At 59.2% G+C, this 17,368-nt stretch overlaps 1 long non-coding RNA gene across 13 annotated transcripts; it reads left to right on the forward strand.

The window, feature by feature from the left end:
* The first annotated feature begins 5,604 nt into the window (after positions 1-5,604).
* On the forward strand, positions 5,605-15,560 carry LOC309840609. 13 transcript variants are annotated; one of them, XR_014298702.1, is made up of 7 exons: positions 5,621-6,413; positions 9,962-11,052; positions 11,498-12,935; positions 13,354-14,414; positions 14,621-14,808; positions 14,927-15,021; positions 15,221-15,560. It is a non-coding gene; the product is annotated as an uncharacterized lncRNA (long non-coding RNA). The 13 variants fall into 13 exon arrangements; XR_014298701.1 differs by having other exon boundaries at positions 13,354-14,808; XR_014298695.1 differs by having other exon boundaries at positions 5,606-6,413; positions 11,498-11,542; positions 11,676-12,935; positions 13,354-15,560.
* The last annotated feature ends 1,808 nt before the right edge of the window (positions 15,561-17,368 follow it).

Raw genomic sequence — 17,368 nt, forward strand, 5'->3', positions numbered from 1 at the left:
GTGCAGGTGCACATGGGCAGGGCCAGGTAGTGATGAGCTTGGGGGTCTCGAGGTAGGAGGTGGAGGCGTGAGGGCTTCCGTTGCCCTGCCTAACCAAAAACCAGCCTGCCCTGCAGAACCTTCTAGTTCCCCAGGCAGCGCGGCAGGCTGGGAAAGTGGCCCAGTCCAGGACAGGGGCTTGGCCCTTCCCAGGCTGCATCCCGTCTGGGGGCTCCCGGGGAAGGTGTCCCCACAGGCCGTCACCAGGGAGTGCCCCTGCCCAGCGCAGGAGCACCCCCAAAGCTAAAATAAGGCTCATGCGTGCTCCAGAAATACTCTGCTGAAAGTGCTGGCCAGCCAGCCCTGGAAATCACCCCGTCAGCTGGCTTCCCGCCCAGAGGAGGCAGGGTGGAGGCAGGGAGGCACGCTTCCGGTCCCCACACCCTTTTATTTTGGGAAAATCAAAGGCTCCCCCTCTGCGGAGGGAGGGGCAGCACTGACACACACACCCCCCCGCCCCGCTCTTGCTGGAGAGCGCTGGGGCTCCGAACAGGACAGCGGCCCTCCCTGCACCCGCCCACTCGCTCCTGTACCAGCTCGTCTGCTCCGGGCCTCAGGAAACGGCTCGACCCCAGACCCTGGACCCTGGGGGGACCTATTCTGCTGCTTACATGCTGTGACACTGGGGACCAGTGTCCTCTCGTGGCACAATGGGGCAGACTGCCGGTGGGTCTACCGTGCTGTGAGGCAGCAAGGGGACCGTGCAGACAAGGTCAGCGCCCCACGGGCCGCCCTGAGTGGGCCTTGGTCACTCATTCCTCAGGATCGCCCACGGGTGAGCTTAACAGACCGGTGGGTTCCTCTCAGCAGCCTCCGACCTGCTGACCTCTGACCTACCTGCCTTTAAGGCTGCCACCCCTGCTCCAAACCTTTCTCATTCCTATGGAGACCCCCACCCCCACCGTCCCTATTCCCACCACCCGCCAGTGACCTTGGCTCCTGTTTCCAAAGCGAAGGGAGGCAGGGGACCCCCTTCGTCCACCCGACCCCCCATTCCTGGCCTCCAGGTCCTGTGCCTGGCTTGGATGCTTTCTGTCTGGCCTATAGAACAAGCACCTGCCTCCTCCCCAGACCCTGCCTCCCCCCTTCCTCCACAGGGGGCCTGAGACCTACCCCTAAGGCTGGAGCCTGACCCTCTGGTTTTTCCCTGTTTCCGGCGCCTTTCCCCAATCCCAGACCCCAGGACCAGCTTGACGGTTTTTGCCTTCGCCACGGACCACCTGCTCTTCTATTTATGTAGCTCTGTCTTTAAAGTGACTCTCTTTCCTCGCTTGATTTTAAATCACAGAAAGCTTGATGTGTCCACCACAGTAGGAAAGCGGCCTGCGGCAGACGGCGCTGGTGTCCCCACTGTCTGTCCACACCTTGTTTCCGTGAGGCCCCTGACGTTTAGCTGAGGCGTGGCTGCCCGCAATCCAGGCCCATTTCCCAGCTCAGCGCGCAGGGCGGTGTGGACATTCTCCGGAGTCCGGCAGGCGGACGCACGCTTCAGCACCCCCTTCTTCCTTCTGGAACGCAAACGTGATAACCGGAGCACGGGCAGCACTGTTGGACCATGAGAAGAACAGCAAGAAGACGGAGGGAGCCCGGGCCTCTGGTGGCTCCTGATGGCCGTGGCACCTCTCCACCAGCCCTCGAAGTTCTGTCTCAGGGCTGCATTTGTTCGAGAGAAATACACTTCTCTCACTGAAGCCACTGTGGTTTGGGGATTTGCAGGGCAGTGACTGTATGAATGAATGAAAAAATAATATTCTGCAATTGTCGGTAGGACCGGCTGCCCATCGAGGCTCTGGACACGAGGGCTGCTGCGTTTGTGAAAGAAAACATTAGTCATCATTAGGCAGAGACCGTCTCTGTGTATCCGGGACAGGTAACTGAAACAGGAGTGACTTTCTCCCCACGTGATTCCAAGCAGGTTAGCGCCGGGTCCCTCACCTGACCGCTGCCTCAGTCGGCGGCTGGACACGCCCCGGCGGCTGGAGGCGCGGCGCGGCACGAGAGAGCCTGCCCCTCTCAGCACCCCCCCCAACGCGTGGCCTGGGATCACCTGGCTGTGTGCCCTCCCCCGGGCCCCGCGTGCTCGGTCATGGTGAGGAGCCCCGCTCCAAGCCGGGGACGTGTTCATCACCCTCCAGAACCTCGCGCCCGGCCTGTCCCGCGGCCCCACGCCCCCCCTCACACCCCGCCCGGAGATGATGCTGGTTGATCATCTCACACACGTTTCTCGAGCTCTTGCTGTCTGTGGCTACAAACATGGGCTCTGGAACCAGACCGCCAGGCCCGCCTCCCGCTGGGACACCTGGGAGTTATGTCGCTTCTCTCCACCTCGGTGTTGCCCGTCTATAAAATGGGCCTGAAGGGTTAGACCACTCGATATGTGTCAAGCCCTTAGAAAAGAGCCCGGGATGGGCTAAGCCCCCAGGACGTGCTAGCTGCTACTGTTGTGTGTCGAGCAAGGGGCCCACAGCAACAAGCTGGATAGGCAGGGAGTCCGCTCTCCTGGGGGAGACGGGGTGACCCGCCTGAGCCTCTCCATACACAGCTTCAGCCCTGCCTGTCAGCATGGCTCATGCTACGCCAGAGCTCTGGTCGCCTCTGATTTCCGAGCCCCTGGCAGGAGCCTGCCGGGCCGCAGGTGCTCGGGAAACGGGACCAACAGAGCGATGAGCGTCCCCCTTCCTCCCGGCCAGGTCCCCGACCCGAGCCCAGCACTGCTCCTTCTGCCAGTGGCTTTCTTCCCCACCAGGCCACGCCACGGACTCACACGGGCGCATCCGTTCGAGTGAGAAGATGTCGGCACCGTGGAGCCCGGGCCACGAGGTCCGAACACTGGCTTTGGATTCCGACTCTCCAGCCTGTCCGCGGTGTGGCCCTGGGCAAGTTGACCTCCGCTCATGACCCTCGTCTCCCTCACCTGAGAAATGGGCTGATGGCCCATGATCTGTTTGTGCAAACAAAACCTCAGAAAGACTCAGTGGCTTGAGACACCGACCACACTCCCATCGCCGGGGTTCCTGTGGGCCGGGACTCAGGAAGGGCTCAGCAAGTGGTTCCGGCTGCAGGGCTCCAGTCCCGGCGTGCGGCCCAGTGCACAGGCTCCAAGCAGGGGCGAGTCACCGTCCCGCCCCGGATCAAGCAGAGGAAAATCAGAGTCCCCTCTTTGATGGGGCTGTGGGAAAGTTCCAGAAGAGCACATGGGAAAGTACACTCCCGCTGGCTTCGGAGGGCTTGTGGGTGGAAACACCTGGACGTTGTGCCACGTGCCCGCCAAGTGACATCTGCAGCAGCGGCGGCCCGTTATCACGGCTCGCCCTGGAAACCCGCCCCTGCTCCTCTTCCCCGGGCCGGTCAGGTCGCATCCTGCTTGTGGCCCACAGGAACTGGCTCTCAGGGGACAAAGACCTGGTGGTTCACTCAGGGTGCCCGGGGTGTGGCCAGCCACTGGGCGGAGGGTTGCGTGGGGTGCTTCGCCCAGATCCGGCGAGAAGCAGGGGCCCCCATGCGGCCAGGTGAGCTCACCCGTGGCTTGTCCCCACCCCCAGGGTGGCAGCCACTCCACGGGCAGATCCTGGCAGAGCCTCATGGCGTGATTTGCCGCCCCACCTGCCAAGCGGCACTGATCTCAGGCCTTCTGTGCAAGGCCACAGAGTCAGGGAACCCTAGCATGAGGTCCCTTCCACGGGCTGAACGGTCTTCCACAAAAATTCATGTCCCCCTGTGACCTCCAAATGGAACTGAATTTGGAAATGGGGTCTTTGCAGGGTGACCGAGTTAAGCTGAGGTCCCACTGCAGTAGCGGGGACCCTAAACCCAATGACTGGTGTCCTTATAAGAAGATGAAATTTGGACAGAAAGACACACAAAGGAGAGTGCTGCAGGATGACCAAGGCCGAGGCTGGGTCCGTGCAGCCACAAGGATCACCAAGGATCGCCAAGGGCTCTAGAAGCCAGGCCAGGGCGTGGAGTGTGTCTCCCACCAGCCTCCGGAAGGAGCCAGCCCTGCTGACACGCGGGTGTTAGGGCTGCCGGCCTCCAGACTGTGGGAGGATCCCCCTCTGTGACTGTAAGCCGCCCCGTCTGGGGGCCTGGGCTCCAGCAATCAGAGGACACTCGCACAAGCCCACCCACCCCTCCGCCCTCTGTGCCCCCGGCTTGAGACCACCCACTCAGCTGCTCTCTCTGGCTCACCGACTCTGGCGGGGGGAAGAAAGAAAAGCTACGAGTCTTTCAAAAGCACTGGGAAGACCAGATGTCGACCAAGGGTGACCGTGTCCACCACGTGATCGTCTCTGCAGATCACGACTGCGTTTGCTTGTGCCGCTAAGAAGCCTTGCCTCGAGCGTCCCCTGCCTCTGCCCCTAGTAGAGCAGGATCACCCCCAGAAAGCACCTGGTCAGATCTTCACATCGGTCCCCGTCTTCAGTGACACGCCTGGGAGGAAACCCCTGGTTTTCTCAGGGACAAAACGGAACCATTCGTAAGACACGTTCCAAGACGGACTCGCTCTCAGGGCAGTGAGCCCCGGGTCTCAACCTTCCCAGGGAACAAAAATCAAGGAGCACTCTCCCCGTGAGTGGGGGGAAGAGGGGTGGGGTGCGGCCCCTTCTGTCTCTGTCCGCACCCTGCCCCCCAGCCATCCCGACAGAGCCCCCCCAGCCCCCCAGACCCTCTTTCACCCAGAACCCGAAGGCTCTCCCATGCTACCCCGCCGGCTCCTGCGGGGGGGTCAGGGTCAGTGCTTCTGAACCGAATCCCCCCTTTTGTATTCTGGCAAAATGCACATGACACAGACCGTCTAAACCACTCTGGCTGCCGCGGCCACCAGCACTGTCTGTCTCCAGGACCTCGTCTTCCCACACCGAGGCTGTCCCCACCGCACAGCGACCCCCGGCCCCGGGCGCCCACCGTCCGACTCTGTCCATGAGTCCAGCTGCACAAGGGACCCCGATGAGTGGGTCCTACGGGGTCTGTCCGTTGGTGTCTGGCCTGCTTCTCAGCCCAGTGTCCTCCGGGACCACCCATGCCATGGCGGGGGGCAGAATCAGGGCCCCGTTTAGGACAGGCATCCCGTACCCCCCTTTTCACCCTCTTGAAATGGGATTCTAGAAGGATCTAGAACCCTGCCCCTCCCCTCACTAAATGTCAAGTAGAACCCCACCCCACATTGCCAATCGCCCCCCTGCTGTTGCGTGTGGCCTTTCCCGAGGGGCCAAGGCTCCTTGCTCCTCATCCCCTCCCCAGGTCTCGGGCCCCTGACACCCCTCTAAGGCTTCTCCTTGCGGACTTTTTTCCTATAAGCAAATCACATGTGCAAAAGGCTGCAGAGGGCAGTCGGTCCCACACCCCATCTTGGCGGAGGCTCAGCTGGGGGCGCCCCACAGATTTCCTACCATCCTTAGCCATCACCCCCATTGCAGAAGTGTGGAAATTGAGGCCCAGAGGAAAGGAGGGTCTGGGACTAACGTGCACGGTGTGCCTCCCAGGCACGGCAAACCGCGTGCGTGTCCTCACCGCTCGTGGCATCCATTCTACAGAAGGAAACGCTGAGGCTCAGAGAGGGGGTGACATCACAGAGCTCCTCGGTGGCAAAGCCACCTCAGGAGCGACGACTGCTAATTCTGAGTCGCTACACCCTCCCGGCCTCTGCGAGGAAGGCCCCGGGGGCTCAGACGCCCCTCATTCCTGACAGCGGCTACAGGGTCCCTGCCAGCCCCAGAAACCGGGCCCTGTGCCCCGATCCCGTTCACCACCTGGCCGGCTGTGTGGGCAGGATGCTGTGTCCTTCCTGTGAGCCAGGAGCTGATTAACACACACTCAGCAGGGAAGCGGAGGCAGAAGCGGGCGCAGACATCGCAGCCGAGGCTTTGGGATTGTGCCGGGCTAATTTCTCTGCAGCCCCGGGCTTCCCCCCACTCGGGAATAGCGGCTTCCCAGTCTCGCCCAGTGCGCCCCCCTTCCGAACGCCAACAAGATTGCATTTGCCTCATTTACTCTGCTCCTGTCACTGACCCTACCCTGTAGAGCCGGGCGGGGCAGTGCGTGCTCTCCGCCTTGGCATTCAAGGCCTTGGTGCCAACTCAGTGCCCCCTCCCCGTTTCTGGCGCAGCCCTCTGTTCTGGCGAAATTCCTCTGTGTCCCCGGAACGTGCCACGATTTTGCTACCTCTGAGCCTTTGTCTGCAACCCCCACCACGCCTGGGCTGCCCGCCCTGTTTCTCCTCCTGGGCCGACAGGGCAGGTCTGGAGTTGGAGGAACCTCGCACAAACCCTAATTACAGACCCTGACACTGCTGACCTAGGAAGCTGCGCGACGTTGGACAAGCACGCGAACCCTCTGAGCTTTGATCGCTTCACGTGAAAACGTCATTCTAATAGGTATGTTTATCGAGCTCCTACGGTCGACAGCCGTCTGGGGATTCGGCAGTGGGGAAGTGTGTTTTTTAGTGTCTATCCTCTCTTCCTAAGGGCTCCATCAAATCCTAGTGATACTTACTTAAAATTTTTATTAAAATACTAATTACCAGTGAACAGGGACCGAGGATGAGGGAAGACGTTTCACTCCAGGGGAGGCTGCCATGAGGACGAAGCGGGTGTCCCATGTAAAGTGCCAGGAGGAAGGATCGCTACACTGCCGCTGTCACCGAGATGCTGCCCTCGAGTCCCCCAGGCTGCCTCCTGCAGTCAGACCTGACCCCCCACCTCCTCTGGGGTCTCCTGGCACCGTTGTTCTATTTCATCCATCCGTCCCCTCATTCGCCCACCTGTTCATCCATCCGTCCATCCATCCATCCATCCATCCACCCATCCATCCATCTACACATCCATCCATCCATCCATCCATCCACCCATCCATCCATCTACACATCCATCCGTCCATCCGTCCATCCGTCCATCCATCCATCCACCCATCCATCCATCTACGCATCCATCCATCCATCCATCCATCCATATGTACACACATATGTACATATGTCCATCCATCCATCCATCCATCCATTCATCCATCCATCCATCTACGCATCCATCCATCCATCCATCCGTCCATCCATCCATCCATCCATATGTACACACATATGTACGTATGTCCATCCATCCATCCATCCATCCATTCATCCATCTACACATCCATCCATCCATCCGTCCATCCATCCATCCATCCATCCATATGTACACACATATGTACATATGTCCATTTATCCATCCATCCATTCATCCATCCATCCATCCATCCATCCATCTATGCATCCATCCATCCATCCGTCCATCCATCCATCCATCCATCCACCCATCCATCCATCTACACATCCATCCATCCATCCATCCGTCCATCCGTCCATCCGTCCATCCATCCATCCATCCATCCATCTACGCATCCATCCATCCATCCATCCGTCCATCCGTCCATCCGTCCATCCGTCCATCCATCCATCCACCCATCCATCCATCTACGCATCCATCCATCCATCCATCCGTCCATCCGTCCATCCATCCATCCATCCATCCATCCATCCATATGTACACACATATGTACATATGTCCATCCATCCATCCATCCATCCATCCATCCATCCATCTACGCATCCATCCATCCGTCCATCCGTCCATCCATCCATCCATCCATATGTACACACATATGTACGTATGTCCATCCATCCATCCATCCATCCATTCATCCATCTACACATCCATCCATCCATCCGTCCATCCATCCATCCATCCATCCATCCATATGTACACACATATATACATATGTCCATTTATCCATCCATCCATCCATTCATCCATCCATCCATCCATCCATCCATCCATCTATGCATCCATCCATCCATCCGTCCATCCATTCATCCATCCATCCATCTACGCATCCATCCATCCATCCATCCATCCATCTACGCATCCATCCATCCGTCCATCCGTCCATCCATCCATCCATCCATATGTACACACATATGTACGTATGTCCATCCATCCATCCATCCATTCATCCATCTACACATCCATCCATCCATCTACGCATCCATCCATCCATCCATCCATCCATATGTACACACATATATACATATGTCCATTTATCCATCCATCCATCCATTCATCCATCCATCCATCCATCCATCCATCCATCTATGCATCCATCCATCCGTCCGTCCATCCATCCATCCATCCATCCATCCATATGTACACACATATGTACGTAAGTCCATCCATCCATCCATCCATTCATCCATCCATCCATCTACGCATCCATCCATCCATCCATCCATCCACCCAGCCAGCTCCAATACATTCATCCACCCATTAGTTATTTACGACATACAACATGCCAAGTCCCGTGCTTGATGGGTAGGAGATAAAGACAATACAGTCTTGGTCCTTCCCTTCATGGAGATCACTGTCAGGTGAGAGAGAAATGCCATCAGAAAGTATTTACAGCATCTGAGCTTTGACAGATCGTGTACAGAGCACATGGTTCAGACTCATGGCTTGCAGAAACGGGGCGTCTAAGTTGACACCCAAAAGTTACAGGCAGGTGAACATGGGGCAGGGAGGGAAGAGGACGTTCCCGTGAAGCGTAGAAGGTGAGAAGGTGGGGGAGAGGAGTGCGGGCCTGGAGAGGTAATAAAGGACCTTGTGGGCCATTGAAGGAATTTGAACTTTGTTCCGAGAGCAGGCTGGGAGGGCTTCAAGCGAGGAGGGGCATGGCAGGCTCTGGTTTTGGAGAGGTCGGTGTGGCTGCAGTGTGGACAGTGGGTTGGAGTGGATGGGAGGCGGTGGGGAGCGGGAATCATCTGAGGAGTCCGCTGGAAAGCTGGAGCCGCGACGGCCCCACCAGCAGCAGGTGGCAGGAGTCTGGAGCAGGGCACGGGCAGTGGGGTCAGGAGAATGGACTGAGCTCTCCCCTCCACTTTTCCTGACCTAGATTTCACCCTGCTGCACGATGAAGGAGCCACAGACAAACGGCGTCTCCACCTAGCTCCTGCAATCATTGACATGTTTCCTGTTCTTTTGCTTTCTCTGTAGGCAAATAGCAAGACAGGCAGATTTCCCTTTCCTGAACATTTGAAAGTGAGTTGTGGTGTGATGATGCTCTGTCCCCAGGCCCTTTGGCTACAGCTCCCAGAGTAAGGGCACCTTCCTCCTTAACCACAGAGCAGTGTCACTGTGGAAATTCAACACCAGCAGCATCTACTGTCCTGTCTGTGTTCAGACTTTCCCAGTGACTTCAGGGACGTCGTTCACAGTTGGGTTTTGTTTTGAACGCCGAGGATCATCAAGTTGCCCGGGTTGCGTTTGGTCACGTCCCTCTGGTCTTCAAGAAAGACACGGGAGGGGGAAAGCACGGGCTCGATGAGTCACTGCAGGTCAGGTGGAGGGCAGGGCGGAATCCGGTGACGGCTGGGCTCTGGCCTGGGCTACCAGGGTGCAGTCCCCCGGGTGAGGTGTTCCAGAGAGGGAGAAGATCTCGAGAGAGAGGAATTGTGGGGCAGGTGGAAATGCAGGTGTGAAGGTCAGGAGACCGGTCTCTGCGGGATACAGACCGCAGGCTGCCTTAGTGTCCCGGGGCGGCCCGTAACGAGTGATCATAAACGATGTGCCTTAAGACAACGTCTGGAGATCAGAAGTCCTAAATCAGAGTGAAGGCAGGGCCACGCTCCTCACAAAGGCTCCGGGGAGGAATCCTTCCCTGCGTCTTCCGGCTCCCGGTGGCTTTCAACAGCTGCGGGCGTCCTGGCTTGCCGCTGCATCGTCCGGTCTCTGCCTCTGCAGGGACACGTGGCCTTCCTCCCTGTGTGTCTTCACAGGGTCCTCTTACAAGGATACCAGTCACCGGATTTAAGGCACGCCCAACTTCAGTGTGACCTCATCTTAACTAATTACATCTGTAAAGACCTAATTCTAAATAAGCTCATATCCTGAGTTTCCAGGTAGCTGTGAACTTGGCGGCACCAGAGACCACCAGGATCTACATGATAATCGAAGCCCCCAAAAAGGGTGCCATTGCCTGGGAGGTGGAGAGGAAGGAGAGGTGGCTTGGGACACGGAGCAGACACGGAGTGCGTGCCTGTGAGCAGGCAGGTGACTCGGGCCTGGTCTCCCGGCAGGTGCTAAACCGTCATCTGTCCCAGGTTCCCCCTCGTGGGCGAGGGCACCCCTGCTCACCGCTCACCCCGTTCCCCAACACCGTCCCTCTCCGTCCCGGGGACAGGGCCACACGTGCAGAGCACGGAATAAGGAGTCCTACCACCAGTGGACCTGCCCCTCGGGGGCACTTAGCTGGAAGGACATGGCCGCGTGATGCCGCCCCAGGGGTGACGCCCACTCCCATCCGCTCCTGTCCCTAAGGCCTCCCTTTGACTTCTGCAGCTCCCAGGCTGGGCCTGCGGGCTGCCCAGCCTCCTGAGAGTGTCTGCTCTCTGGGCCCCGTCACCCTGGGAGCCCCAGCCACCCCTTGCCGCAGGGGGGTGGGCAGGGTGCCCTGGACGCACTTCCCTTGTGTGGACTGGCTCATCGGATCCCATGGGGGCCTGTGGGAGCATCAGTGCCGTGGGAACGTTGTCGTGAGTCCCGCACCGTGGCCAAACCGAAGCACCGAGTCGCCCACCCATGGACACACAGGAAGGCGGACAAGCTGCGACCCACATGCAGACCCAGGGCTTCACGGAGCCCCAGAGAGCACGGCTGTGGACAGACCCCAGCCCCTCGTCCTCATCTGACGGGCCGGAATGTCATTGGCCGATTTCAGGGGGACCGTGGAAGCTGTCTTGCCCCAGCCCGAGGATCTGCTCTGATGCTCCCAGGAGCTGTCTGGGGTCTGGCCCGACCTGGGGCTCTGCCCTGTGCCCCCTGCACCTGACGGGGGCAAGACAGGGGCCTGGGTGCTGGGTCCGAAGGGCAGGTGGGGACCTGAAGCCGGGGGCCTCCAGGCCTCCGTGTGGCTGTGGTCTTTCGGAGCTGGGGCTCGGCCCTGCCGCTCAGCCTGCTTTTCTCTTCCATTCTCTACCTCGGCCCCGATGAGGTTCGTCCAGGGAATGCCCTGCAGACACCACCTCTGGCTTCTGCCGGTTCTCACCTGTGCTGTAGTGGGGAGGGTTTCTGGTCTGGTTTTCTCAGTCTTTATTAGAGGCCTTCGGGATCTTTCCCACGAGGGACGGGAGCCTGTTATCCCCGGCAAGCTGCTGCACGGCCGGTGGGAGGGAGCCCTCCCACACTCCCTGGGGCCGAGCTGGCAGCTGGGGTGGGGTGGAGCCCGCTGTGGGCCGTGGGAAAGGGGGCCCCAGAGAGGGGTTGGCAGGGAGGAGCCCCTTGTCCCCCTGATGGAATTTCTCTTCCCCAGATGGGGAGAGGATGAAGGGTGGAGTAGACTCCCCGGGCTGGAAGGATGCTTGTCTCTCTGCCCGGGCCCCCGGCCCCACTCTCCTCACAGCACTAGCTCTTACTGATCCTTTTTGTCCTGCCTTCAGTGCTGCTTCTTCCAGGAAGACCGCCCTGCTTCCCCTGGACCTGAGGTAGTGACTTTCCCTGTGCTCCCAGAATACCCTCTACCCCTGTCTCTGCCAATGGAATTTAGGTTCCTTGAGGGCTGAGGCCATGCCTTCTTGCCCACCTGGAGTCCTCGGCACCCGGCCTCACACATCTCAGGCTTGCAACAGCTGGGACAGGAGCCAGCGTTATCTCTCGCTCCCGTTCCCCTCTGGGGACGAAGCTCACTGCCTCACCGCCTGAGGCTCCCAGCTGCTCCCTCCCCCACTGGGACCACATCCAGCCAGGAATGATGCAAAGGTCTCCTGTGTCACACAGAACAGAAGCAGAGGCAAGGTGGACAAAGGAGGCGGTGGGGTAGGGGAACTCCTGGAAGAGGTGACTCGGTCGCGTGGGAAATCAGAGACTGGGAGCGGTCTGTCACGTGAAGGGCCTACTCAGAGTGTTCTGGGTGAGGAGGAGCGAGTGCAAAGGCCCTGGGGCAGGAACCAGCCTGGCAGTTTTGCGGGCCACACAGGTCCAGAGCAGTGGAGCTGGGTGAGCTGTGGGTCTTATTCCAAGTGTGTCGGAAGCCAGGGAACAACGTGCCGTGACTCGGCCAGAGGCCGGCCTTCCTGGCGCCAGGGTGGCTTGCTGAGCCGAGGCTGAGCAGCAGGGCTCGGAGGATTCCCGGGGGTCCCACGGCCTCCCCGGCCCCAGCCACCCGGGTGGTCCTGCGCGTGCTGGCCGTGATCTGGAAATGTTGGTAGAAGGCACGGGCAAGGAGCAATGCGTCCCGTGGAGGCGGCGGGGGGCCGCGGGAGCACACTCACCTTCCGGTTCCCAGAGTTGATATGACCTGGCGAGAAGCAGGTCAGGGGCGGAGAGAACCTGTTTTTCAGCCACCCACAGGGATGCAGACATGGCTCAATGACCATTTTCGCCTTTGAGCAAAAAACAGCAAGGCCCGCCTCTGTCTGAGCTCCCGGTACTTACACGAAGGTATGAGTTATACGGTAAAAAGGCATTAAGTTCTAGGACAGAAAGGGGCCATTCTTCTTCCCTCCCATTAGAAAGGGCCTGACCTGCCTTGAGGGTGCCGCCCTCTGCACGGGGTCTCACCCCGTCCCTGGGGGACCCACAAGGCACACCTCCCTCTCCACTTCCTCCCACATGACTGGTGAGGAAGGAAACTGAGACTCAGAGGGCCGTAAACACCTCCCTAAGGCCCAGGCCAGAACGAGCAGGAGAGGACGCCCCGTCCTGCGCTGCTGAAAATAATCCCTTCTCGTGAAGTAGTTCATTCGCACAAGAGGACAGAGGGGGACACTAAGGTGACACGGACACCACATGCCACCTCCGACCTAAGACAGAGAAGCAAGACATGCCAGGACCCAGCAGCCCGGCTCCCGCGCTGGCCGGCGACCCTCTGCCCCACAGGTAACCACCCCGGCTTCCCGTCCGTCTCCCCCGCTCCTGGGCCCCTCCCGCTGCGGGCCGCTGCTCTCGGGGTCCACGGTGCACAGGTAGTAATGCGGATTGCTTACGATTCATGGATGAAGGCGTATCAGGTTCCTCTAATAAGCTAGCACACACAGGACGGCTTGAAACAGCAGAAACGTACTCTCACATTTCCGTGAGGCCGGGGGCCCGAAATGCAGGTGAGGGCACGGCTCGTTCCCTGGGAAGACACTGGGAGGCAGCCCGTGTCCCGGCCTCCCCCGGCTTCCCAGCCTGGCCAGCCGCTGCCCGCCCCCCGGGCTGTGGCCTCATGGCTCCGGCTTCTGCCATCATCCTCATGTGGCCTTTTTCCCAGCGTGTCTGGTTTCTCTCTTTCTTTTTTTTTTTTTTTTTAAAGATTCATTTATTTATTTGAGAGAGCAGCGAGTGGGGAAGAGAGAGAGACAGTCTCCTGCAAGACTCTGCACTGAGCACAGAGCCCGACGCAGGACTTGACCATGATCATGACCTGAGCTGAAATCAAGTCGGACGCTCAGCCGACTAAGCCCCCAGGCACCCCCTCTTCTTTCTCTAAGGACACAGCCGTTCCACGTGGGACCCACCGTAAATCCAGTATGGTCTCCCCTCGACATCCTTAACTTGATCACCTCTGCAAAGACCTGTGTTCCCAATAAGATTGCGTTCCCAGGGACTCGGGCTTCGGACATGGACGTAACTTTCCGGGCGTCTGTTCCCCCACCGTGTAGAGGAATGTGCTCCAAAATTTACTTAGTTGTTGGGGTGTTTGATCAAACAGTTTAGGGCTCTGCGGGAGTGAGGATGTCCCTGATACCGCCTGTCCTGGTGGGGAGGGTCACACCTTGTGCCCCTCAGCGCCCTAGCTGCTCAGCGGGGTGCGGGAGGAGACCAGCCATCCAGGCTGCTGGAGGTTCCTCGGGAGCTGGCGTGGGTGTAGGATGCGGACAGCCGTGGAGAGGGGCGGCCAGTGCTTCCCGTCTGCGCCTGCCAGACACGGCTCCCTGCTCTTGCCCACCACCCTCCTCCCTCAGACTAGCTTGGACAATCCAAGGCCATCTGCCATGGCCACGGGTCCTTGCATCCTGTCCCGTCCTCTGGGGCGTGTCTCCCCTTGTCATTGAGAGAAACGAGTTGGGTAATGACTTGTTCAGGGCTTGTCTCCCCTGGGATCTTGCCTGTTCCTTTCCTTCCTGCCTTGCAGGCCCTCCAGAGGTCACTGTGGACCGAATGCATGCGATTGAGCCTGGGGGACCCAGACCCTTCTTAGTCTGGTCCACAGGAGACTGCGTGCTGGGCAGGGTCACCGTGGGTCGCCCGAGCAGCCCGGGAGGAAGGGATTCCTGCAGACGGTCTTGCTGGGGCCCCTCCCATGAGCCCCCGCTTCATACTGGAGATCAAGACGGAGGGGCAGACTGCCGCCCGGCCCGGCCCGGCCCACAGGTGGGGTTGATACCCGGGCCCCTGGCCGGCCGGCTCTAACCTCCTCTCTGCTCCGACTTGGGGAAGGGCTCCTCCTTCCTCCACTCGGCGACCTCCCACCTTGGGAAAACTCGTGCAAATCCTCGGAGAGACCCCACACGCTCTCCTTCTGCCTAAGGCAGAAAAGCCAAGCCTCCCAGCAGAAAGCTATGGATTCTCGTGAACAGGACCTCGGCAGCAGAGCTGCTGTACCGCGGGGACCCTCACTTCTTCCAGGCGCTCAGAAGCCCCTTTGCTCAGCCCTGCCTCCCACAGCGGCTGCTTGTGCCTGGCCTGGGGCCTTGGGCCTCTGGGGCTTCATCAGGAGCCAGGGACGCGGCCACCTTCTCTGGCGCAGGAGAGGAACTCCCCACAGGTGGAGACTTCCATCCTAATAATAATAATAATAATAATGATGATAAATTCCCAGCCCGTTGTCCCCCACTGTGCAAGGATCAGCCTCTTGCCCTTCCTGTGTTCTAAATCCCACACAGGTTCCGAGAATGTCGTCGCTCAGTCTCAGCCAAGCCGGAGGCTCTCCTTTCCTCCCCTTGGGAACCGGAGAAGGTGCACAGGCCGCGGGCACCAGGCAAGGCTGGAACGGAAGGCAGGGGCGGGGGAGGAGGGCGGCCTGGGGCCTGGGGCGGCCGGGGTGGCTGCAGCCGGCTGTCCAGGCTCCGTTGGTGGGAAACACGTTTGCCTCACGCGTGCGGACACGTTTCTCCTCCCGTGGGATCCGACCCACGCCGCCGTTAGGATCTCAAGTCGCGTGCTCCCTACCTAAGCAGGCAGCCTGGAGCAAGCCTCGGTGTGACAGCCCCGGGAAATCACAGGATTGCCCGGAGACGGTCACAGGAAGACGACAGCCGGTGCGGACGCCGGCGGGAGCTACCCGTGCCGGCGAGTCGTCCCTAACTCATCCCTCCGCAGTATTATGTGAAGCGCATGGAGGGGCCCTGCCCACCAGCTGGTCCTGATCTCAGAGTCATGGGATCGAGCCCCGCGCCGGCCTCTGTGCTCGGCGTGGAGTCTGCTGGGGCTCCCCTCACCCCTGCCGGCTGCCCCTCCCCTGCTCGCTCTCTGTCTCTCTCTCGCTAGAATAAATAAATTAATTCATTTTTTTCTGAAGATTTTATTGATTTGTTAGAGACCGCGCACAGAGCAAGAAACAGAGCATGGTGGGGTGAGGGGGAGGGAGAGGCAGGCGCCCCGCTGAGCAGGGTACCTGACCCCGGGCTCGATCCTGGGACCCTGGGATCTTGACCGGAGCCGAGGGCAGATGTATTCCTGACTGAGTCCCGCAGGTGCCCCCGTAAATCTAACTTAAAATAGAAATGACTAGATCCTCTTCAGGTGTGAGAGTGAAAAACAGAATCTACTAATGTGGATTCCAGAACCTGCCCCCAGCTTGAGTGTCTCCAGATCGTGGTTACCAGTCTCTGGAGGTGGCAGAGAGCATCGCGCCGCCCTCCAACGCCAGCCTGCCCAGTTGGGTCCACGCTAGTCAGCCGCCACCCCGCGACACTGGGGGTGTGGGGGAGGGGCAAGAAGGCAACACTGCCGGTGGGGGGGGGGACTGCCGGCGGGGGAGGGTCCTGCGGAAGCAGGCCGCTGGGGGCTGCTCTGGGTCCCCCACGTTTCAGGGTTGGAGTCCTAACCTCCAGCACCTCAGAGTGTGACTGTATTTAGAGTGGGGTCTTTAAAGAGATCATTTAAGGTGAGATGATCTAAGGTCACCAGGGCAGACCCTATCCAACATGACCCGGGTCCTTACGAGAAGAGGACGTCAGGACACAGACGCGAGGAGGGACCACTCCATGAGGACAGAGGGAGAGCACGGCTGTCCCCACACGAGGGGAGAGGCCTCGGGGGGACCTGCCCTGCCCGTGCCTGCATCTCAGGCTTCGGCCCCCAGGCCTGGGGGACGGTACGTGTCTGTTGTTTAAAGTGCCCAGACTAAGGGACTTGGTGACAGCAGCCCTAGCAAACTAATACACAGGTGCCAATCGCAAGCAAAAAGTGTTTTCAGCTTTTCCCATTCGTTGTTACATAAAATGCTAAGGTTTTGGTTCTAAATTAACTTGGTATTAGCCGTGAAGAGCGACCGCCGGGCTCTCCAAGACAAAGATCCAAAACGCACGTAGGAGCTCTTCGCTTGACAGATGGACTCATCGGGTAATCGACCCTGAGCTCACATCCGTCTGCCACTCTGGCTTCTCCCGGAAAACTCATTTCCTCCTCCACGTCATGGGAGACGCAGAAGGCTGAGGGGGGGGCCTGGGGACCCACAGCAACCTCCCCTCCGCTTCTTGACTCCGGGAATCGGCTGATGCGAGTCCGTCTCAAAGTCAGTCACCGGCCCCAACGCACATTATCTTCAAAGCAGAGGCAAGTTTTTTGCTCGTTCATCTCTTTCTCTACCTAGACCCCGAGCCCCGACGTCTCGAGTCATTGATGTATTTCCAGTGCGTGGCCCGCTGCCCGGCATAAAGTAGCTGCACACGAGCGCGTCTGCCAGACAAACAAGCGAAATGTCTAAAAATTGCACTGCCTCCCGTTTGTCGAGGCAGCTATAAAAGTTAACGTGATTTTCTAGAAAGATTTTATTTTTAAGGACTCTCTGCACCCAACGTGGGGCTCGAACTCACAACCCTCACACCGGCCGAGCCGGCCAGGCGCCCCAAAAGTTAAAAGCGAGCTTAAGGAAGTGTCAGGAAGAAAGAAAAGAGCTTTCCCGGTTGGATTGCCGCCGTCCGCAGGCCCCAGATGGAGCACCCGAGGGCACTGGAAGGCGGCGCTGGGTCAGTGCTCCTCTTGCCCGGGTGTGGCAGCAGTCATGGTCTCCCAGGGCCCAGCACATACTCCTCTCTAAGGCTCAGGAATCTTAATTATTCTGCAGCTTTCAGAACACTGTATTTATGTGCTGTTAAATGATG

The sequence above is a fragment of the Mustela nivalis genome (genome assembly GCF_964662115.1).
Source record: "Mustela nivalis genome assembly, chromosome: 9".
Lineage (NCBI taxonomy): Eukaryota > Metazoa > Chordata > Mammalia > Carnivora > Mustelidae > Mustela > Mustela nivalis.